The following is a 24,916-nucleotide window of genomic DNA, read 5'->3' on the forward strand; positions in this document are numbered from 1 at the left end:
ACTAATACAGGCTGAAATCCCTTCCATATCTAAAGAAACTAACTGAACAGGTCGGAAGCGACAATCTGAAGCAGTCGTGTGGGTACTATCGGAAATAACGGAACAAATGTGAGATACTGTGGGGGGCTTGGGTATCTGACAGCGTCCACAGGAAGCAAGGACTTTCCTTATCGTCTTCTCCATGCTGTTAATATTAACAGACTCCTTTATTTTCTAATAGTATCTACATAGTTCGAAATGTGCGTCCCTGAGGTGTGTGAACGAAATCTACTCATTAATAAACTCTTCAGGTACACACAGTACCCAGTTTCTATCACATGGATTCGTCCCACTAAACAGAATTCCATCATTTGCCAGTTAGTACAGTTAAATGATCGTTTTGTCACCGAATCTTCACGTCGTTGAGAACTGGAACTTTATCTTGCTGCTGTGTGATGCCTGTGGGATTCATGCTGACGAAGTTCGAAAAATTGACCTGCTCCAGATATATATCAAAATTTGTTTCCCTCAACTCATTGTCACAGCCACAGTTTAATCCAGTAGGTGCTTGAGATACAGCATCAGCAGCAACGTTTTCTTTTCCTGACGTGCAAACAATATGGAAACACCACTCCTGTTAAGTATAATGCTCATTGAGTAAGGCGTCCGTGTGTCATTTCAGCCATCACTATAAACATTCGTGGACCTTCCAAACAAGCAGTAATGGAACTTAGAGAATCACTACATGATTTCCAACGCTTCTAACTCTGTTACTGAATAATTTCTTTCTGACGTGTTTAGAATGTGACTGGAGAAGGGCACTGTTTGACGAGTAATAGCAGTATCTTCCTCTTTTTCGTGGAAGAAATGTGTATCTCACCCATTCCGTGAGGATTTGGACGACAGGTAGAATTCCTTGGCTACGTTGAGGTGAAATAGTAATAGAGTGTTCAGGAGCACTTCTTTAAGATCTTCAAACTATTTCTGCACATGCTCGTTCGATTCATATGAAATGACGCAACTGCGGTGTGGCAGCCGATTTATCAACGAAACGCTTGTAGAAATTCACGAGCCCTAAGAATGCATGTACTTGACGCTTGGTACTTGGCACAAGAAAAATTCTTATAGCTTCCAATGGATCGGGATGGATGATGTCAGACGAAATAATGTGACCCAGGAGACCCAATTCCTTATGGCTGATCTCTGGCTTCATTAGGTTAACTGTAGCTCCGTCCTCCACAATGGCTTTCAGCAACAGATCTAAGGTTAGATTATGAAATCCCCAAGAATCTCTGCTATTAATACATCATCAATGTGAAGAGTCACTTTTCTTTCAGCTCTTCCGGAATAGTGGTATGAAGTCTCCTAATGGAAGCAGCTGAAGGCAGGTTCAAGACAAATGGTACCTTCCTAAACATCCATAACATCCATAACATAAAGATAATTTGTACTGGCGACACTTCGGATGCATCTCCTCTGTCAATAACTGTAGCTAAGGTTCATGGAAGTGAATACATGTACACCAAGGAATCACTGCAGAAGTTCATCAAGGGTCTCTGGTCTATCCGCCTCTATGATGGCATTGATTTGCCTGGAATCAAGCACCAATCTGCCTCTTTAGTGATGCTGAGGGCAAGACTATTACGTGAGCTTCACTCATTCTCAATAGCCCCTTAGACAAGAATTGTTCGAATCTCCTTTTCAACCTGCTGTTTATAAATGAAGAATATAGGGTACATTTTCAAATAACTTCCGGGAATTCAGCCTGGCTGAATTCCCGGAAGTTATTTGAAAGTTGTATACGCCAGGAGAAACTCAGGTCTCACAATATAGGGTACAGTCGGACAAAAAACTTATTGTTCTCCTTCACTTTGAACTGCTATGCGCTATTTAGTGTGGTGCCTGTTGTCTCTGATAACACCCTCGCATGAATATTTAAAATACTCGTCAGTCCTTCCTTCAGGATGAGTGATTCAGTGTTTCCTAATTTTTTCTCAATCTCCCTAGCTATTCCTCCAGCACCGCACGTGCTCATTCATATTTATGCTGTCAAGAAAAGTTGCACTAACCTCCATTCCATTTCCTGTTGCGCGGGTTTGCTCTTCTAATTTCAACTATCCTTGGCTACTCGTGACATGATACTACCTCCCGTCAATCAAAATTTGTTCTCCCATTGCGACTATTCTGCGAAGACCAATGGTCTCTCTGAGAATTCCTATTCCATGTGCGACTATTTTGTTATGGTGGATACTTTGATGATCGCCGAAAGTCATTACTTACAGTATGCACAGGTTCCCGCACTTCAGTTCCATGATCGTAGCGGAGTTACTGTAGAAGGCATTGGAATGCTTTAATGCGATGCATGTTCCGACCAACAAACATTATCTCTCATTGCAGTCGGTTAGGTCCACTCAAATTGATCATATGATGCGCTCAGATACTGATTCCTATGTATCATCTCCTTAAAGTACTGTATTGGGTTTTGATAATCAGAGCTTCCGTATGCCTCCATCATTAAGATGTCAAGATGACTTGGTCCCGGTTACCCTTTGACCAGTACTCGTCTAAGAAGGAGCGTTTAAACTCGTCATAGGTCCTGGATTTCCGTGCTAGTAAACTCATGTGGGCTACTACTTCTTCTCTGAGGCATCCACACCAAAATTCATTTTTAATATGTGTGACCAGGACATCGGTATTGCGTTATCAAATTGATCAGTCCAGATTCTTATACGTAGGCCATTCAAAGAGTCTGGACACAGTAAATATTTTTGGACAGACACACCAGTTTGTACGCCACTAATGTGATCACCATTACGCTGGAGGAGAAAGGGTATCTTGCAGTTAATATCGACCTGATTTTCTTTGAACCTGAGCAATGACTTCACTTTCGTTTATGGTGATCGCACACGTGCAATCAGAGTCCACCTCACGCCGTAATTATAATTGATTGACTGTTAGAATCGTAACCTCTAGCTAGTCAATTATCTTGCTGACTTGCTCTGTTTGCTGGAGGAATAGGAATTATGTGGTTAGGGTTAAGGGTAAAATTTAAATCAGCATTCTCATTCTTGCAATTTTAAAAGACGCATTATTCTTAATGAAAACATGGTTCGTATTCAAAGAGAGACTAGTGTTGACGGCATGTGGTCACTTTCGGGGTCAACAATGAGTACCAGTTCAAGCATTAATCATAAAGATCAACCGAAAAAAAATGAACGAAATGAAAGAAAAAACACTATTGAACAGCCTGTAAAACAAGTGGAATAATTTTTTCATAACTGAGAAAAACCTATCCGCACTGATCACAACAAATATCAAGATGTGTTCCAAGAAACATTAAATCTCACCAGGATGGTGGCTCGATTCAGAATATCACTGTAATAAAGCCAGCTGATATGATTGCCCCAGAAGTCCATTTTTGTAGGATGGTGAGGAGGAACATATCATAACATTTGCGAGAAAAAGCGGGGTATGGTCTGATACATAAAGAAGCAGCTTTGCTCGAACATAATTTTTATATAATGTAAACAGGAAAGGTCCAGTCACACTTCTTGAAATTACCTTCACATTATTCTTAAAATACAAGAATAAATTTATTGCAAAAGTAATAGAAATAGTAATATTTTTACGGACCGACTGTACCTGCTAGCGGCGACAAAGCCGACGCGGTTCGAGGGTCCACTGGTACGACTTGCGAAACACAGCAAATTGAGTAAGCCAGGAATAGAGGGGCAAGACACCTCCTCACTTCTACTAAGAAGTAAATAACAAGAACAAAAAATGGTTCAAATGGCTCTGAGCACTATGCGACTTAACTTCTGAGGTCATCAGTCACCTAGAACTTAGAACTAATTAAACCTAACTAACCTAAGGACATCACACACATCCATGCCCGAGGCAGGATTCGAACCTGCGACCGTAGCGGTCGCTCGGCTCCAGACTGTAGCGCCTAGAATCGCATGGCCACTCCTGCCGGCAAATAACAAGAACACTGAGTTGCCGTACATATGTGGAAATGACTGGTAGACACAGCATTTACCTCGTTTACACCTCGTCTAGCCACATTCCGTCGAAGTGCCTTCACAATCATAGTGCTGAGTGAAATACCTACAAAAATGCTTAAGGATTTAGAATTTGTGTTGTGTAAATTTTGATGTTGCGACAGTTTTGGAGTGTGTTGCAACTATAGTTAGAAATGTTGTAGCGTCTGGTCTGTAGTTAAGAAACGACGTGAAGAAAACTGGAAAAATGCTTATAACCGTTACTCTATAGGACAGTTTGTAGCACTTACCTTATAAGCTGCTGTCCCTGGACCGTGAAGACTTTTTCACTTGGCAGGGGGAACTAATCAACAAAAACTGAGAGTTGATAGCAATGAGCGGCATATTGCGTGTACAGAGGCAGGGGCCAAACGTCAGGACTTACCACACCGCTATCAATGGAATAGCGATGTTGGAATCTCACGCTTAAAAACAGTTTGATCACACGGAAGCTTTGGCCGGCCGGTGTGGCCGAGCGGTTCTAGGCGCTTCAGTCTGGAACCGCGCGACCGCTACGGTCGCAGGTTCGAATCCTGCCTCGGCCCATAGTGCTCAGAGCCATTTGGGCGATTCACACGGAAGTAACCATCTTTAGTTGCTGCGCGTTTGCTAACGAGAATCAAGATGACCAAACCCGACGGTCTTAACAAAGGCTGTTCGCAGGGTGGTGTAATGCAACGCTTGCGTACCAAAATGGCTGGAACTGCCGCACTCCTATCATCCTGCCATCATTGACCGAATGGGCGTGGATGGTGGCTCTCATTGCTATTTTTAAACTCGGACGCCGCACCGCAGTGTGCGTCCGCAGCTAACAAATAGACCCCTGCAGCCAACATCAACATGAGAGACGGAGGAAACGAACTGTTGGTGCAGCCACGCCCCGGTGGGCGGTTTGGTCTCTTTGACTCACAGGCTGGGGTCACCCGTTTAGGTGCAAATTCACCGAACGAAGGAGAAACTGGAATGTATCAACCACCATGTGGCTTCAACTTAAATTCAAATGTAACGACTAAGAACTTTTTCAGAATTTCGTTATCTTCAGGTCTTCCTACATTAAACGAATGGAAAGTGAGGAGATTACTTCGCCCTCTCTGTTCGATGATGCTCTACTAGGCAATCCATCGGTGGTACTTGTTGGCCAGTGAAAATTAATGTAAGTGCATAAATTGATCGATTAAGTTCTACAACTTTTGATTTAATGATGCATCCAGTCTGTCAAAAAGCTCAAAATGTTGTAGGTAATCCGAATCTGAGGTTGGAATCACGAAATTAATTTTATTTGGCCCTCTTTCTTTGCGTCAGAGACTGGCCTGGACAGCCGTTGAGGCTACGCCATTCGCTTTGTATGCCCCAAAAAGTTTCCGTATTATGAGGTGACTGTTTATTCTGCTCTTTCATTTCCTCCCGTTATGTCTTGTTTCTAGTAAATCACGATATTTATCCTTGCTATACTCTATGTGAGTCTGCTATAACCAGTATCGACTAATCAATAAAACTCAATAGTAACGTATTTGCTTGGTCTCTGTGGCAATTTTAAGTCTTTGGAAGCAGTTTTTGCTTTCAACCAGTGGGAGCTGTTCACAGGTTGCTGACATGTGGTTCTGCTCGTTTGAAAGATATTCACCATTATCCTAGAATCGCTGCTCGAATCCTGTTTTGTGGTGTCTTAAGCCTGAAATCTGTGCTGTGCTCTGATGCTGAGAGGACGACTGCTATTTTCTGACGGAGGTGCATGCTGCTGTGCAAATACTGCAATGAATAAAGAATTGGGTGAAACCATTGCAGTTTATTTGCTGGGATGCAGATTAGTTTTTCAAGGGGAGATTAGTTTGGCACTGCTTAGTTAAGACCATTCGCGAGTAGGTACTGAGTCGCGTGCTTGAATGTACTGAAATAGGAGGTCATAGACTGCTTGCATGTAACTGACTGGAAGCCGATATAGCGTCATACACTATTTCACTTCACTTCATGTTAACAAAAATTCCAAAACGTCATCTTCTCCTGAATTGTGAAGACTAATTTTTGGCTCAATAAAAATTAAGAGTTGCGATGACAATGTTTCCTCTACTTGTAAATCTAAATCTTGCAGTTTTAGGTTGAAACATCCCTGCGGAGCTGTGCAGCTATTTTCTTGTTTATTCAGTTCTCTCTACTTCATTTTGCTTAGAACTTTATCATTCTTCGTATTCAGCCAGTCGATTGTGCCACGTTGCTTGGTGCTTGGGCGCCATCTTGAAATTTGTGAGCTAATTACACAACGCAGATGCACTCTGTTGAGACATGCGATCACCAGTTGAGCTGCCAGTAAGCATTAGTAATAAAAAGTAATTTTGATATTATGTAGGAAGGACGATCATGATTTTAATATTGACTTGAGAATTAACCATTTTTCTTTCTGTACCCGAGTGAAAAATGCTCCTAACATAGTACAAAAAAGGCGAATGTCTTGGGCAGAGTTAGGAAAGTAGGAAGGGAACTAGCTTTTCGATTTATCTGGCAGCTTCAAAGACATTTAAATAAAAAAAATATTGACATATTCGCGTTATTTTACTTGTTAGTATTAGTACCCTCGCCACGTAATACACTGAAGCGCCAAAGAGACTGGTACAGGCATGTGCATTCAAATACAGACATATATAAACAGGCAGAATACGGCACTGCGGTCGGTATCGCCCACATAACAACAAATGTCTGGTCCAGTTGTTAGATCGGTTACTGCTGCTACAATGGCAGATTATCAAGATTTAAGTGAGTTTGAAAGTGTTGTTGTAGTCGGCGCAGGAACTATGGGACACAGTATCTCCGAGGTAGCGATGAACTGGGGATTTTCCCGTACAACCATTTCACGAGTGTGCCGTGAATATCAGGAATACGCTAAAACATCAAATATCCAACATCACTGCGGCCGGAAAAAGATCCTGCAAGAACGGGACCAACGACGACTGAAGCGAATCGTTCAACGTGACATAAGTGCAACCCTTCCGCAAACTGCTGCAGATTTCAATGCTCAGCCGTCAAGAAGTGTCAGCGTGCGAACTATTCAACGAAGCATCATCGATCTAGGCTTTCGGAGCCGAAGGCCCACTCGTGTCCCCTTGATGACTGCACGACACAAAGATTTACGCCTCGCCTGGGCCCGTCAACACCAACATTGGGCCGGCCGCGGTGGCTGCGCGGTTCTAGGCGCTGCAGTCCGGAACCGCGGGACTGCTACGGTCGCAGGTTCGAATCCTGCCTCGGGCATGGATGTGTGTGATGTCCTAAGGTTAGTTAGGTTTAAGTAGTTCTAAGTTCTAGGGGACTGATGACTTAAGATGTTAAGTCCCATAGTGCTCAGAGCCATTTGAACCATTTTTGAACCAATATTGGACTGTTGATGACTGGAAACACGTTGCCTGGTCGGGTCAGTCTCGTTTCAAATTATATCGAGCGGATGGACGTGTACGGATATGGAGACAACCTCATGAATCCTTGGACCCTGCATGTCAGGAAAGGACTGTCCAAGCTGATGGAGGCTCTGCAGTGGTGTGGAACGTGTGCAGTTGGAATGAATGGCATCCCTGTTACGTCTAGATACTGACAGGTGACACATACGTAAGCATCATGTCTGATCACCTGCATCCATTCATGTCCATTGTGCATTCCGACATACTTGGGCAATTCCAACAAGACAATGCATCACTCCACACGTCCAGAATTGATACAGGAACACTCTTCTGAGTTTAAACACTTCCGATGGCCACCAAACTCCCCAGAAACGAACATTATTGAGCATTTCTGGGATGCCTTGCAACGTGCTGTTCAGAAGACATCTCTATCCGCTCGTACTCTTACGGCTTTGTGGACAGCCCTGCAGGATTCATGGTGTCAATTCCCTTCAGCACTACTTCAGACATTAGTCAGTGTTGCTGTACTTCTTCGCGCTCGCGGGGGTCCTAAATGATATTAGGCATGTGTACCAGTTTCTTTGGCTCTTCAGTGTACAACGTATCGTGTCAAGTACAGTAACGTGATACATCATGTCTTCCCTCAGGAACAAATCGATCCGCAGAAATTTTATCCCCCCCCCCCAAAAAAAAAAACAAGCTTTTTTAGTCTTTACATGTTTGCTCTTCAGCCATATGATGTTGTATGTATATTACTATTGCTGGGTAATCTTCTGGATTTTGGGCACAGGATCGGGGACTGTAGCCTATAAATTGCAAGATGCGCGTGCGTCAAGACATTAGAAGTAATAAAGCCCAAATATGTCAAAAAGGTTTTGATTTAAATGTTTTTGAAGCTGCCAGACAGTCGAAAACCAGCTCTCTTCTGTTACATCCCTAACTCTGCCCAGAACATATTGCCTTTTTTGTGGTGTGATAGCATTTTTCAGTGGAGTTCCTAACTTTTACTCTAGCATAATTTTGTCATTATACCGCCATAGCTTGGCAAACGATATAGAGTTTTGTTAACTCAGGCGACGACTGATCCGGTACAGGTTTTTTTGTTGTTTTCGTATCATGTTACTTATACCGTAACAATGGATAAAGTTTTCATGAAACAAAAGGATGACCATCGGTTATATGTATTTGCCTGCCTTCATACAAAATCTTAACCGATTTGAAACATGTAGGTTGTGCGCATAAAGGAACTCACAAGAAACGTGTTTTTTGCACGTAAAACCGGGATGAAGCTTCGTGAAAGCAAATTTTCAATTTCATGGTAAGAATGCATTTTTTAGTTATTTGAATCGCTTTAAACCGTTTCCGCGCATTTAATTCACGTAAGAATGATTTTTACATATTACATTTAGCTCGACAACGAATAAAGATTATTGGCTGAAAAAATTCGTTTTTAATTTACCAATTTATCTATATTCGTGCAAAGTTTGAACCAATTCGTAATAGTTTAAAGTATAGAAGTGGCGCGCTTCAAAAATCTCCTGCAAAAACGTGTTTTTTGCACTATTTGCACTTAAAATCCGAACAGAGCACATACAAATGGTGCCATTTGCTGAGTAATAGTTTTAGCAAAAAGAATTAATCGATTCGCACAGTTCGCTTGGGCACCAGCTCCGGTTCGTCCTTCGTCGTTTAATACAAAGGAATTAAAGACATTAGTTGTCAGCATTGATGGGGCAAGTTTAAAATTTGTGCCAGCGGAATTCGAACCCGCGTCTCCCGTTTACTAGGCAGACGCACTACCTCTGCAGTATTTGGATACAGTGCTCACCACACCTGCACGGACAACTCTAGCACGCCTCCTGTCAGACCTGAATTCTCAACTTGTACCACACACTACTGATATGCTGCACTTGCTCATTAGCCTCGTTACTCGCGACTTTTCGGCGATTCACGTAAGAGTTCGAGCTTGATGTGCATCTGCACTGTATGGATTATTGGTCGCCATCTCCTTAATTATACGTGGTGTCTGTTCTTGCTTAATGTACTGTAACAGAGATAAAGTAAGACAGGTGTTCGAATGTCTACACAAATGGGCCGCTGGTCCGGCCTAAACCGGGAACGTATACCCCATGTTCCAACCTCAAATAGTAACCGAGTACCATGCTCCCCTTCCCCCGCCCCTCTCCTATACCACGGTTCTGCGAGCGAACTTCTCAATATTTGTTACAGCGCTAATGTACTTGATGTATGAGACAGGCGGAATATCCTCGGACTTTTCTTAAGAAGAGTGTAATAATTTAAATTCCATGTGCTGGCAAGTATAAATATTTACGGAGTATCAATGTGAGAAGTCGTAGTTGCAAACTATTAAATGAAATCTTTACAGAAGAATGGAAAAACTGGTAGAAGCCAATCTCGGGGAATATCAGTTTGGATTACGGAGAAATATAGGAAGGAGTAAGATAATACTGACCCTATGATTTCCTTTCGAAGATAGGTTAAGGGACTACTTTGTAGCGTTTGCAGACTTAGAGAAAGCTGTTATGAAATTCAGAAAGTAGCAGGATAAAAAACAGAGAGCCAAAAGTTATTTATAACTTGTACAGAAACCGGACGATAGTTCCAAAAAAAAAAAAAAAAAAAATCCCGAGAGGTATGGAAGGGAAGCGGTCGTTGACAAGGGAACGAAGCGGGGTTGTAGCCTACCCCGACGTTATTGAATCTGTATACTGAGCGAGCAGTAAAGCAAGCCAAAGAAAAAGTTGAAGAAGAAATTAAAGTTCAGGAAGGAGAAATAAAAACGTCGAGGTTTGCCGATGATACTGTAATTGTGTCAGGGGCAGCAAAGGACTTGGAAGAGCAGTTGAACGAATGGACAGTGTCTTGAAAGAAGGATATAAAATGAATATCAACAAAAAGAAAACAAGGATAATGGAATGTAGTCGAATTAAATAAGGTGATGCTAAGAGATTAGGAAACGAGACACTTAAAGTAGTAGATGAGTTTTGCTATTTTGGCAGTAAAATAACTGATGATGGCCGAAGTAGAGAGGATATAATATGTAAACTGGTAATGGCAAAAAAAGCATTTATGAAGAAGAGAAATTTGCTAACATCGAATATATATTTAAGTGTCAGGAGGTCTTTCTGGAGGTGTTTGTCTGGATTGTAGCCTTGTATGGAAATGAAACATGGACGGTAAAGAGTTCAGACAACAAGAGAACAGAAGCATAGTGCTACAGAATGCTGAGTATTTGATGGGTAGATTACGTATCTGATGAGCAGATACTGAATAGAATTCGGGAGAAAAGAAATTTGTGATACAGCTTGACTAAAAGAAGGGATCTATTGGTAGGACGCATTCTGAGATACCGGGGATCACCAATTTCATATTGGAGGGAAGTGTGGGAGGTAAAAATTGTAGTGAGGAATCATAAGGTGAATACAGTAAGCAGGTTCAAAAGGATGTAGGTTGCAGTAATTATTCGGAGATGAAGAGGTTTGCACTGGATAACGTAGTGTGGGGAGTGGCATCAAAGCAGCCTTCGGACTGAAGACGACACAGCAACACCAGACTACATTTACGCATATGAGGAGACAGCCTCAGTGCACAGTTGGACACTATGAGCAGAAAACACATGTTCAACGTAATGCATTGCCTGCACGAACCAGTACACTCATTGTGCAATATACAAATATTAGATACGCAGGTCCATTGTCTTTGGTTACGCAAAATTTATGAACGTCTGTGTGTGTTGCGAGGCTATTTTCTATTCGACTTAGGAGTCAGATCGCGTTTCCTAATTGTTTCTCCGGGGACAATAGGACTACAGATTTTGCATATCCTGAAAGTAACAAGGCTTAATTATCACAACTTTTGGGAGTAGCCTATGCTTTTAGAAAACAAACACTCACACACTTTTCAGATACTTAAATGAATTGCAAGACACATACACAGGCTGATTCAAAAAGAAAAAATGGTTCAAATGACTATGAGCACTATGGGACTTAACTTCTGAGGTCGTCAGTCCCCTAGAACTTAAAACTACTTAAACCTAACTAACCCAAGGACATCACACACACCCATGCCCGAGGCAGGATTCGAACCTGCGACCGTAGTGGTCGCGCGGTACGAGACTGTAGCGCCTAGAACCGCTCGGCCACCCCGGCCAGCTCAAAAAGAAAGAATAGGTTTCAATTGTTTATTGCAGAGAAACTATGAAAGATGGAAACACGTTGCGCATGTTACTGAATAGACGAAGGTTGTAAGTTTTGTGTTTACACACACTACTGTGTTATATTAAGAAAAGTTATTAAAAAATCCAGGAGTATGTGTATCATGTCTGAAATCAGCAACTCTGATAATAAAATTAAAACAATTTGGAATATTATTAAAAGAGAAACAGGTCAACCAAGAGCAGAGGAAGACAGTATTACCATCAAATTGAATGAAAACTTTACGAACAAAAAGTCAGAAGTTGAAAATATTTTTAATAATCATTTTCTAAATGTTGTGGATATAGTAGGATCCAGGTGTTCATTATAAGATGCTAGGCTGTTAATGGAAGAGGCCATACCTATGCAATTTGATACAATTGAAATCTCACCCACTTCTCCCTCTGAAATTAGGAAAATAATAAACTTGCTTAAACGCAAAAACTCACATGGAATTGATGGCATTTCCAGCAAAATACTAAAAGCTTGTTCTCAACAGATAAGTAAGATTCTCAGCCACCTGTGTAATAGCTCTCTGGAACAGGGCATTTTCCCTGATAGACTGAAATATGCTATTGTTATACCTTTGCATAAAAAGGGGGATAGATCTGATGTCAACAATTACCGTCCAATCTCCCTTCTAACAGCTTTATCCAAAATTTTTGAGAAAGTAATGTATTCAAGAGTAGCTTCACATATCTGTAAAAATGAAGTACTAACAAAATGTCAGTTTGGTTTCCAGAAAGGTTTTTCAACGGAAAATGCCATATATGCTTTCACCAGTCAAATTTTGAATGATCTGAATAACCGAACACCACCCATTGGGATTTTTTGTGATCTCTCAAAGGCTTTTGATTGTGTAAATCATGAAATTCTGCTAGACAAGCTCAAGTATTGTGGCATGAGTGGGACAGTGCACAAATGGTTTAATTCGTACCTAACTGGAAGAGTGCAGAAAGTTGAAATAAGTAGTTCTCGTAACATGCAAAGATCAGCACATTCCTCAAACTGGGGAACTATCAAGAATGGGGTTCCACAAGGGTCAGTCTTGGGTCCTTTGTTGTTCTTATTATATATTAATGACTTGCCATTCTATATTCATGAAGAGGCAAAGTTAGTTCTCTTTGCTGATGATACAAGTATAGTAATCACACCTGACAAACAAGAATTAACTGATGAAATTGTCAATACTGTCTTTCAGAAAATTACTAAGTGGTTCCTTGTAAACGGACTCTCACTGAATTTTGATAAGACACAGTACATACAGTTCCGTACAGTGAATGGTATGACGCCATTAATAAATATAGACCTTAATCAGAAGCATATAGCTAAGGTAGAATACTGCAAATTTTTAGGTGTGTCCATTGATGAGAGATTAAATTGGAAGAAACACATTGATGATCTGCTGAAACGTTTGAGTTCAGCTACTTATGCAATAAGGGTCATTGCAAATTTTGGTGATAAACATCTTAGTAAATTAGCTTACTACGCCTATTTTCACTCATTGCTTTCATATGGCATCATATTTTGGGGTACTTCATCACTGAGGAATAAAGTATTTATTGCACAAAAGCGTGTAATCAGAATAATAGCTGGAGTCCACCCAAGATCATCCTGCAGACATTTATTTAAGGATCTAGGGATATTCACAGTAGCTTCTCAGTATATATACTCTCTTATGAAATTTGTTATTAACAACCAAACCCAATTCAAAAGTAATAGCAGTGTGCATAACTACAATACTAGGAGAAAGGATGATCTTCACTATTCAAGATTAAATCTAACTTTGGCACAGAAAGGGGTGAATTATACTGGCACTAAAGTCTTTGGTCACTTACCAAATAGTATCAAAAGTCTGACAGATAACCAACAAGTATTTAAGAAGAAATTAAAAGAATTTCTGAATGACAACTCCTTCTACTCCATAGAGGAATTTTTAGATATAAATTAAGAAAAAAAAATAAAAAAATAAAAATAAAAAATAAAGAAAAACAAAAAACACAATAAAATAAAGTTGTTATATTAACTTAAGTATGTTATTAAATTAACCTAATTATGTCATGTATTGGAAAATTCGACTCGTTCCACATCATTACGAAATATCGTATTCATGATCCATGGAACTAGTATTAATCTAATTTAATCTAATCTAAACACTATACTATACCCTCAACATCAGCAGCATGCATTGATCGAGAAACATCGGAATGGAAGTCCATTTCATACCACACATGAAGCAACAGGACCCTGTTCATCGAATCGACAGCTTCAACAATTCGATTTCCCGGTCCTTGCAGAGTAGCTGCCATAAGTGGGACAAAGACTCTGTCTTTTAGGTACAATCACAGAAAAAAAATCGCAAGGCGTTGAGGTCTAGTGACCTGGGAAGCCAAACGCAATGTACAAGACGTTGTTGTCATTTGTTCCAGTCCACTGTTGTGGGATGCTGTTGCTGAGAAAATGCTGCACCTCAGTGTGAAAATCAGGTGGGACACCATCATAGATAAAAATGAAATCATTGGAATCATCTTGAAGGTGAGGAAACAACCATAATTTTTAAGCATGTCCAGGTATGATATTCCTGTCACAGTTTCCTCCGTAAAAAAGAGAGGTCCATAAACTTTGTGAACAGAAAAAATGGTTCAAATGGCTCTGAGCACTATGGGACTTAACTTCTGAGGTCATCAGTCTCCTAGAACTTAGAACTACTTAAACCTAACTAACGTAATGACATTACACACATCCATGCCCGACGCAGGATTCGAACCTGCGACCGTAGCAGTCGCGCGGTTCCGGGCTGCGCGCCTAGAATCGCTCGGCCACCGCGGCCGACTGTGAACAGAAGCGGCGAAAAACAGATTCAGTTTTGGAGAGTCTCTTTGATGTTCGACGACGACGCCATGATGTTGTGATCCTCACATTCTCAGGTTGTGGCGGTTTACTTTACCCAATAGATGAGTCATTCGAAAAAAGGGTCGTGTTCCGTATCCTGGAGAACTCAAATGCAAAAGTCGTACCTTCTGTTACGGTCGTCGGGACACAACTGCTGCAGTAACTGAAACTTGTTAAGGCTTCATATGCAGGCGTCATTTCAGAACGCGGCACACCGCAGTTTCAGGAAGTCGAAGTTCCTGACCTGCCCGCCTTATGGACTTCCGAGGACTCCGTGTGGCCGGCCGGAGTGGCCGGCGGTTCTAGGCGCTACAGTCTGGAACAGCGCGACCGCTACGGTCGCGGGTTCGAATCCTGCCTCGGGCATGGATGTGTGTGATGTCCTTAGGTTAGTTAAGTTTAAGTAGTTCTAAGTTCTAGGGGACTAATGACCTCAGAAGTTAAGTCCCATAGTGCTCAGGGCCATTTGAACCATTTGACTCCGTGTGAACGCATGTCGGATAAGCTCGATATTTTCACCAGACGTGGCGTAGCCGACCAGTGCTCTTCCCTTTGCACGTGCAACCAACTTCCAAGAATTTTGTAAAAATGGCTCTGAGCCCTATGGGACTTAACATCTGAGGTCATCAGTCCCCTAGAACTTAGAACTACTTAAACCTAACTAACCTAAGGACATCACACACATTCATGCTCGAGGCAGGATTCGAACCTGCGGCCGTAGCGGTCGCGCGGTTGCGGACTGAAGCGCCTAGAGCCGCTGGGCCACACCGGCCGGCCAATAATTTTGTACGCCGGGCATAAACCTGCTTGTGCAGCGACGGCTTCTCGCTGAATTGACGCGGAATGCACGTTGCACTTGAACAACGGATTCACTTCTCACAGCTCCCAACATACAAAATATTTTCTCTCTTGATGTAGTCGCCGTGTTGCTACAAACATACAACGCGGCTGTTTTAAAACTCTGAACCTTCCTCTATCCAGCGACGTCCGCAGTGTGCTCTTAACTTTCGTAGTTTGTCTGTAATAAACAACTGAAACCTGTTCTTTCTTTTGGAATCTACATCTACATCTACATGATTACTCTGCAATTCACATTTAAGTGTTTGGCAGAGGTTTCATCGAACCACAATCATACTATCTCTCTACCATTCCACTCCCGAATAGCGCACGGGAAAAACGAACACCTAAACCTTTCTGTTCGAGCTCTGATTTCTCTTATTTTATTTTGATGATCATTCCTACCTATGTAGGTTGGGCTCAACAAAATATTTTCGCATTCGGAAGAGATAGTTGGTGACTGAAATTTCGTAGATAGATTTCGCCGCGACGAAAAACGTCTTTGCTTTAATGACTTCCATCCCAACTCACGTTTCATATCTGCCACACTCTCTCCCCTATTACGTGATAATACAAAACGAGCTGCCCTTTTTTGCACCCTTTCGATGTCCTCCGTCAAACCCACCTGGTAAGGATCCCACACCGCGCAGCAATATTCTAACGGAGGACGAACGAGTGTAGTGTAAGCTGTCTCTTTAGTGGACTTGTTGCATCTTCTAAGTGTCCTGCCAATGAAACGCAACCTTTGACTCGTCTTCCCCACAATATTATCTATGTGGTCTTTCCAACTGAAGTTGTTCGTAATTTTAACACCCAGGTACTTAGTTGAATTGACAGCCTTGAGAATTGTACTATTTATCGAGTAATCGAATTCCAACGGATTTCTTTTGGAACTCATGTGGATCACCTCACACTTTTCGTTATTTAGCGTCAACTTCCACCTGCCACACAATTCAGCAATCTTTTCTAAATCGCTTTGCAACAGATACTGGTCTTCGGATGACCTTACTAGACGGTAAATTACAGCATCATCTGCGAACAATCTAAGAGAACTGCTCAGACTGTCACCCAGGTCATTTATATAGATCAGGAACAACAGAGGTCCCAGGACGCTTCCCTGGGGAACACCTGATATCACTTCAGTTTTACTCGATGTTTTGCCGTCTATTACTACGAACTGCGACCTTCCTGACAGGAAATCACGAATCCAGGCGCACAACTGAGACGATACCCCATAGGCCCGCAACTTCGAAACTTCTCAGATTTTTGGACGAATGCTCTGCATATGCCTTGCTGCGTCGGCTGCCTGCCTGAGGGCCGGTCCGGTGAAGGTCCCGCTGAGTTAGCACTGCACTGCGCGGTGCGGTGCAGTGCGGCGCGACAGGTGCGCTGCTGGGCTGTGTTATCGTCTCGCTTATCTGCAAGCGACGCAGCTCTCGCCGACAGTCGCCCACCAGAGGCCCCGCCAGCCGGCCGTCTCCGCTGCTCACCGGCCTGTGAGGTACGTGACTGTCGCTAACCAACTTCTGTCACGTGTCGCGGAATGTGCCGTTGTGGGTCGTCCCATCCTACAAGGTTGTCACAGAACAGATGTGGAGAAGTACTGGCCTATATCACTAACGTCTCCGCCTACATCTGTGTCTGTCCTCCACAAGTCACCTTACAGTGTGAGCCGGAGGGTATTTTGTCTATCACCATCACTTCACCGTCTCCTGCTGCAGTCGCGAATTGTACGCGAGAAGAGCGGCTGTGGGTTGGCCTCCGCGTCAGCTCTCTACTGCTACGTTCGTGGATCTTTCGCGAGCTTACGTAGGAGGAAGCAATGGGTTCTAGGAATAGACGTTCTCAGAATTTTAACATTGCACAGCACCGTGGTGCACAACGTCTCTCTGCCGGCCGGGGTGGCCGAGCGGTTCTACGCGCTATACAGTCTGGAACCGCGCGACCGCTACGGTCGTGGGTTCGAATCCTGCGTCGGCCATGGATGTGTGTGATGTCCTTAGGTTAGTTAGGTTTAAGTAGTTCTAAGTTCTAGGGGACTGATGACCTCAGAAGTTAAGTCCTGCAGTGCTCAGAGCCACAACGTCTCTTTACCGTCGGCCACAGGATTAGGCTGAGCATCTTCGCGACGTTTTGCACTTACTAAACGAACCTGTGACGAAATGCGTTACTTCTCATTTGATCTTCTCCTCTTTCTCGATAAATTCCATCTGGTAAGGGCCCGTTCAGAGTAATAGGCTACCCAGATATCAGTAAAACGAGGTCTTTTGTAAGCTACCACCTTCTTGGATGGATTATATTTCCCGAATGTTCTTGCAATGAATCTCAGTTCGACGTTAGCTTTTCTAACGAGTGGTTGTATGATGTCGTTCCATTTTAAACCGTTTTGTGTGCATACTCCCACACGTTTAATGGATGTGACCGTTTCCTGTGATTGTGGAGAAATCGTGCAATCGAATTATATGGGTCTTTACTTCTTCTATTCATGCGCCAGTACGTTACAGTTGTTAATATTGAGAGTCAACTGCCAGTCCCTGCAAGAACTGTCGGTCATCTGCAGGTCTTCGTGCATTTCGCTAGAGTCTTTTACCGTTGCGACATCTGTACACACAACAGTATCGTCTGTGAATTACCTCTATGCGCTTCCAACGTTATCCGCTAACAAGGGGACCCTCCATACTGTAAATCACGAATTTTGATGCGCTTCAAATATGTTGTAGAGGAACTTACCCTGAGTATTTGCCGGCCGGGGTGACCGAGCGGTTCTAGCGGTTTAGTCTGGAACCGCGCGACCGCTACGGTCGCAGGTTCGAATCGTGCCTCGGGCATGGATGTGTGTGATGTCCTTAGGTTAGTTAGGTTTAAGTAGTTCCAGGGGAGTGATGACCACAGCAGTTAAGTCCCATAGTGCTCAGAGCCTGAGTACCTGGCTATCCGATTTTTTAGCGACGGGCCTCGGTTTTTGAGAAAATCAATTTTGAAGTTCATTGCGCTATATGTATATCTGTAACATTAGATATGTTCCGAGTAAGTTAGCGTAGCGCAGCGGTAAAGGTTCACGGCTACCGCGGTGGAGGTACCGTGTTCGAATCCTGTTCGTGTACTTTTTTTTTTCAAAATAGAGCGAATTTTTCAATTTCATTTCAAAGAATATCAATAAACAGTGTAATGTGTCCCAAATTATAAAGATATATTCATTTATTAATTATTTCAAATATTCATTCCATTTTTGGTTCGCATCATATACTCCCAATTCATCTTCTTCGTTGAAATCTATCAATTCATCATCAATAATGATCTGTCTTTCGACCAAGAGATCCTGTATTGCGATACATATCTCATCGCCAATTGCAACGGAATTGACAGAGATCACGCTAGGCGGTGTATTCGTTACGAGATTCAAATCGCGGAGTAGATTTTCGGCGTATTTAATGGCATTTGTGATTTCGCCTTTTGATTCTTCATTCAACTTCTCTACTTGTGGATCTTCTCCTGGCTGCACTACTGCAGAAACACTTGGTTCTTCCACTTCACAGAATTTTTCTAACACACGGCACGAGAGACTCTTTGCGAGCAACTGACGCTGTAGCTAGATGCGAAGTAAAGGAATGCAACTCGCATCCTCATTAGCCTAGGAGCTGGGGTTCCCGTTACGGCTAACGGTTTTCAGGGCAGAGGGGACGATAAACCAAGGCCCGTCGCTAAAAAACCGGACAGCCAGGTACTCAGGGTAAGCGCCTCTACCACATATTTGAAGCTACCTTTACACCTGAATTTCTCTTCTTACTAGGAAAGTGTCAATCGAATCACTAAACCGGTATGATATCCCGTACATTCGTATCTTGTTCATTAGAAGACAGTGGGGAAATGTATCAAACACCTTCCGTTGAGTCAAGAAACGCGGCATCAACCGGCCGCCGATATCTACTGTCTGATGAGCATATCCTGTAGAGTTATGCAACAAACCGTTATTTGCACTTAGGTACGACGACGTTTTTTGGAGATCGGAAAACTCGGATACAACAAGCACCTATAGTGTGAAACTCGCGTAATGAACACTCCCTTTCTCTGTGCTGCCCGCGAGTGGAACAGCAAGAGGCGAAAATCGTTCTGCAGGAGTATTTGCCCTCCGCGACACTAGTAGAGGGAATTTCAAATGGTTTAAATGGCTCTGAGCACTATGGGACCTAACATCTGAGGTCATCAGTCCCCTAGAACTTAGAACTACTTAAACCTAACTAACCTAAGGACATCACACGCATCCATGCCCGAGGCAGGATTCGAACCTGCAACCGCAGCGGTCGCAAGGTTGCGGACTGAGGCGCCTAGAACCGTTCGGCCACAGCGGCCGGCTAGAGGGAATTTGCTGTTACCTGTATCTGACCTTTGAAGAAGGGTCGAATATACACCATCTAATGAAAAGTATCCGGAAATAATGCGTAATCGACCCTAGTTGTCACGAGGGTAGGAACCCGCAATATAAAAGGCGTTGCCAGTAGGGAAGCAGTAGCACAGTAGGGAAGCAGTAGGGAAGCAGTAACACAGAATGAGTCGGCCAGGGGAGGTCAGTGACTGCGAACATCGGCTAGTCATTAGACGTCACCTGAGTAACAGATTCATCAGAGACGTTTCAACCCTTACAGGGCTGCTCATTTCGACTGTTTGCGATGTGATTTTGTATTGGGAACGCAAAGGAACAAGCACAAGTAAAACAAGGTAAGGAACCGCCGAGCATTGCGAATGGTGATTGTAAACATACAACGTAAAATCAGCGTAAACAATCACTCGTGTGGTCGGAAAGAGACAGCACAATGATCGTGCGCCGCGACTAAAACGAATGTTGTACAATGGTCGATCAGCTCCTTATCAGCCACACATCTATGTATTCGATGGTAAGTGAAGCTTCATGAGGTCTATAAAGGAACGTTACTGGATAGTAGACGACTGGAAACGAATTATTTGGTGTGATGACTCACACTGTACCGTATGGCAAACGATGGGTTTGGGGCTTGCGAATGCCTGGACAATCATATCTGTCATAATGTGTAGTGCCAACAGAGAAGTGATGTTATGGTATGGGTAGTCAGGATGTGGTCCCCCTACAGCGCTTAAGAAAATCCTAAATGAGGAAGGATACGAATACGTTTCACAATATTGTGTACTGCGTACAACTGAGGACGACTAAGGACTCGATGATTGTTCGTATCAGCATGATTATTATGGAACAGCTTTGGGATGAGTTGGAACTTCGATTTCGCTCAAGCGTCCAATATCACTAGCGTCTATGATTTCGGTTTTTAAGAAAACATCCGCTGCTATTCCTCCACAGACATTCAGGCACCTCACTAAAGCGTCCCCAAAAAATGGTTCAAATGGCTCTAAGCAGTATGGGACTTAACATCTGAGGTCATCAGTCCCCTAGACTTAGAACTACTTAAACCTAACTTAACCTAAGGACATCACACACATCCATGCCCCAGGCAGAATTCGAACCTGCGACCGTAGCAGCAGCGCGCCTCGTCCTTCTTTTTCACGCGGTCAAGTTCTCCGTCTGATTTCATATCTATTCCGTCGTAGCGTCTCTCGTTGCACTGTTGATGGCTGTATCGGACTTTCATCTCTTCTCTTTGTTACTTAAGTTTAAGTATTTGGAATTTGTAAGAATTTGCTCCAAGTTGAGATGCTAATAAGTTTCTTAGCACAGGGTGGCTATTTTTCTGGGAAACCTGGAATTCTCAGAGAATTACATTTTACCTGTAAAACCAGGGAAATCTCAGGAAATTTCAGAAATTTCATAAAATCTCAGGGAATTCTGTGTTTTTAACCTAGCATTGGATTTTGATTTTAGTGAGTTTTATAAATCAAAAAGTTGAAAATACTTAATATTTCAAAGTATGTTTATTATGTGAACACTATTCCTTCTTGCTGCCCATACCTGAAATTTTCAGAGTTTGAGTAGCCTCTCTGTAAGCAGTATAGCCATGTAAATCGTACCGGCGTATCTATTTCAGTTGTGGGGCAATGACTATGCTTATTAATATTTTAATTATTTAAGCGAGTCTCTGTCCTATGCCTACATGGTGATAAGAGAGTACTTAGTACAACTTTTGTCTCAAATTTAAATTCATTTCGTGAGCTTGCAGTTTCTTCGTAGTGGTTAGCTGAACTAGACCAAGTGCCTTCACGCTACGTAGAGATATTTCATCTCAACGTTATTATTCACTCAAGCGTGTTGCTCAACTTGAATTTCGAATGGTATAACAATTTGCTATCGTCTTATGTATTTCCATATATTGTCGTACCTCCGAGATAGAGAATTTCTAAGCGAGCTACTAACCACGCAGTCGATCAGTAAGGCTTACTTTTCTCTGGTCCAGCGTGCTTTAATCTTGTGTGTACATTTATCCTTACGTTCTCTTCTTTTTTGTGTATGTATTCTGGGATGAATGTGCTTGTGCATGTAGATGAGACGAATCCTGCATACCAACAGAGTTACTGAAATAGTTACCGTGTAATAAAAACAATTTCAAGCATTCCTTCGGTCATTATTATTAGCAATTGAAGTTACTTGTGATTTTATTCGTGAGTAAATATTAAATGACTTTTAAATTTTGTTGTTAACGTTACTTGTGAAACCGTCTGACTTATAGTCTGGCTCCCTCACATGCACCTGATTTGACTATTTGGCTCTTAATCTTTTATTTGGTGTCAATACCAAAGTTTTATTCTAAATTTGATCAAATGCTAGTCAGAGATAATATCTCAGTGATTCAGTCCAGTCTAAATTGATTTAATTACTAATCAACACATAAACTTAAGTGAGAATTACTCCATGGAAACGAGCACTAGGCTCGCTTTCAACCTGTCCATTCGGATAGGATGTGTAGTTCAGGCACGAGTAGGTATTATTCACATCCTCACCACGAATGCTGACACGAACATAACTGCAATCTTTTGTAAGTTTTAAATCGAACAAGATGATCCAATGATTAGAAAACTGGACTCTCATTCGAAAGGAGCAAGCTTTAGATCCCTGCCGGGACATCCAGATTTAAGTTTTCTGTGGTTGCCCTACGTCGCGTAAGCCAAATTCCGGGATGGTTTGTTTTAAAAGCGTACGGCAAACTTGCTTCCCCGTCCCTAATAACCTCTTTACCTGTGATTTCGTAGACTTTCCCGGCGTAATAACTTCTGATATTCTTCACGGGTTTGCAGCCGGATCATGCTGTGGCCCGCCTTCCTGAGAACAGGATAGAAGAGATCAGGCAAGAGGTTGCCTATAAACTTCGTCGAGTTTCCGCTCCACGGAATAATATACCATCTTGTGAAAGGGCTGCTATTCGTCTCTGAGAGAAAATCGGGATCTAATAATTCTTCCGGCTGATAAGGGTAATGCCACGGTTATTATCTCACGTTAGGATTATGTCGCCAAAATGGATCTTTTGTTAGAGGAATCGGCCTATCGGAAAATCAAAAATGATCCCACGGATTGTATAAAACGGAAGACTCTCTCACTTTTAAAGAAGAGCTCCTTACTTGGTGATGTCATCAAGAAACTTCATCCTGGTGCGGCGGTTCCTCCAAGATTGTATGGTTTACCAAAATTCATAAGAGTGGTATTCCTCTGCGTCCCATTGTCAGCAACTTGGGCGCCCGTACCTATAATTTGGCCAAATATTTAGCTTCAGTCGTCAGGACATATGTGGGAAAATGTGAACACCACATATCAAATTCGTCCGACTTTATTCGACGATTAAAATGTTTGTACTGTGGTCCTTCTGACTCGCTCGTTAGCTTTGATGTTATTACTCTCTTCACTCAGGTTCCTCTTGAAGAGACCCTGTTACTTATCGGTGAGAAATTAGATGAAGAAACTACCAAGTTATGTCGTCATGTGTTGACTTCAACGTATTTTCTTTTTAATGATGTATATTTTGAGCAAACTGACGGGGTGGCTATGAGGAGTCCACTCTCCCCCATAGTCGCCAACCTTTTTATGGAAGACTTTGAGGACATGGCACTCAAAACTTCGTTTCTTAAACCAAAGTGTTTTGTGAGATACGTTGATGACATTTTTATGGTTTGGCCACATGGAATTGATGCTCTGAATCGTTTCTCAGATCATTTTAATTGTCTACACCCAAGTATTAAATTTACTACGGAAATTGAAAGTGATGGTAAACTTCCATTTCTTGATGTTTTAGTGCAAAGAAAGGATGATGGGACTTTTGGACATAGTGTGTATAGGAAACCCACTCATACTGACCGCTATCTACATGCGACCAGCTGTCATTCACCACACGAACTTAGTGGAGTTTTGCGGACACTGGTTAAAAGAGCTTATGCCATTTCTGACGAAGAACATCTGAAAGAAGAACTTGATCATTTTAAGATTGTTTTTAAACAGAATGGATATACGGAACAACAAATATGCCGTGCTCTTCAGTTTGGTCCGTCACGCGAGCCAGTAGAGGATAATTTTGAAGCTGTTGCTTATTTACCCTTTTGCGGGAAGTATATCATCCAAAATTTCAAGAATTTTAAGAAAATATAATATTAAAAGTGTTTTTACGCCGGTGGCCAAGACTAGAGCCCTTCTTGGCCCAGTTAAAGATAATTTGGGCATGTGGAAGCCCGGGGTTTATGAAATTCCGTGTCACCGTGGAAAGAAGTATATTGGTCAAACTATTCGAACTATTCAGGACCGGTGCGTGGAACATCATCGGCACACTCGGTTGTTCCAACCTGAGAAGTCGGCAGTGGCGAAACATTGCCTGAACGAAGGACACAGGATGATGTATGACAAGACACAATTGATCTCTTCTGCTTCTCGCTATTGGGAATGTGTTCTTAAAGAATCCATTGAAATTAGATTATCCAGTAATATTATTTACAGGGATAAAGGTTTTCCTCTAAGTAAGATACGGAATCCGATTTTGTCCGACATTAAACAACAACGGTCTTCTTTTCTATCATTGGATTCTTCCAACTACTGCTGTTGCGATTTAACGTTTCTGCCGGCTTCTCCCACCGGCGCGCTGCGTGTCTACTTGCCGCCAGGAGGCGCTGCCCATCTTCTCTCGCACGCGCGGTGCTCTGTCCGTGGTGTATAAAGGTTTCCGTCGTTGTGGCTGGAATTCAGTTCCGGCGAGGCAGTGCACTAGCATTAACTCACCTGAAGATGGCGGCCAGCTGGTCCGCCGAAATATTGTGTCTGGACGACGAGATGATCCGGCTGCAAACCTGTGAAGAATATCAGAACCTCTTTGCCTAATGAATGTTAAACCCTCATCTTTCTTATTCTAAGGCTAGTAAGCGAATTATCACAAGCAACTTGCATCTATGATCATAGGGCGCTCGTCGAATTGTGTATCCATTTCCTTTTCTACTTACGATCAAACAGAAAAAAATTCTTTTCTGTGTGTGGCTGGCTCTGAGTACTATGGGACTCAACTGCTGAGGTCATTAGTCCCCTAGAACTTAGAACTAGTTAAACCTAACTAACCTAAGGACATCACAAACATCCATGCCCGATTGTGTGTTTCCATATACAGTTTTTAATACCAGT

General features: G+C 42.4%; 1 protein-coding gene across 1 annotated transcript in view; it reads left to right on the forward strand.

The window, feature by feature from the left end:
- The first annotated feature begins 16,805 nt into the window (after positions 1-16,805).
- LOC126235249 (uncharacterized) overlaps positions 16,806-24,916 on the forward strand; it is a 94,463-nt gene continuing 86,352 nt past the window's right edge. The window contains exon 1 of the mRNA XM_049943980.1: positions 16,806-16,849. The gene's annotated coding sequence lies outside the window, so the exon portion shown is untranslated. The remainder of the gene's footprint in view (positions 16,850-24,916) is intronic.

Source organism: Schistocerca nitens, chromosome 2 (genome assembly GCF_023898315.1).
Source record: "Schistocerca nitens isolate TAMUIC-IGC-003100 chromosome 2, iqSchNite1.1, whole genome shotgun sequence".
NCBI classification, from domain to species: domain Eukaryota; kingdom Metazoa; phylum Arthropoda; class Insecta; order Orthoptera; family Acrididae; genus Schistocerca; species Schistocerca nitens.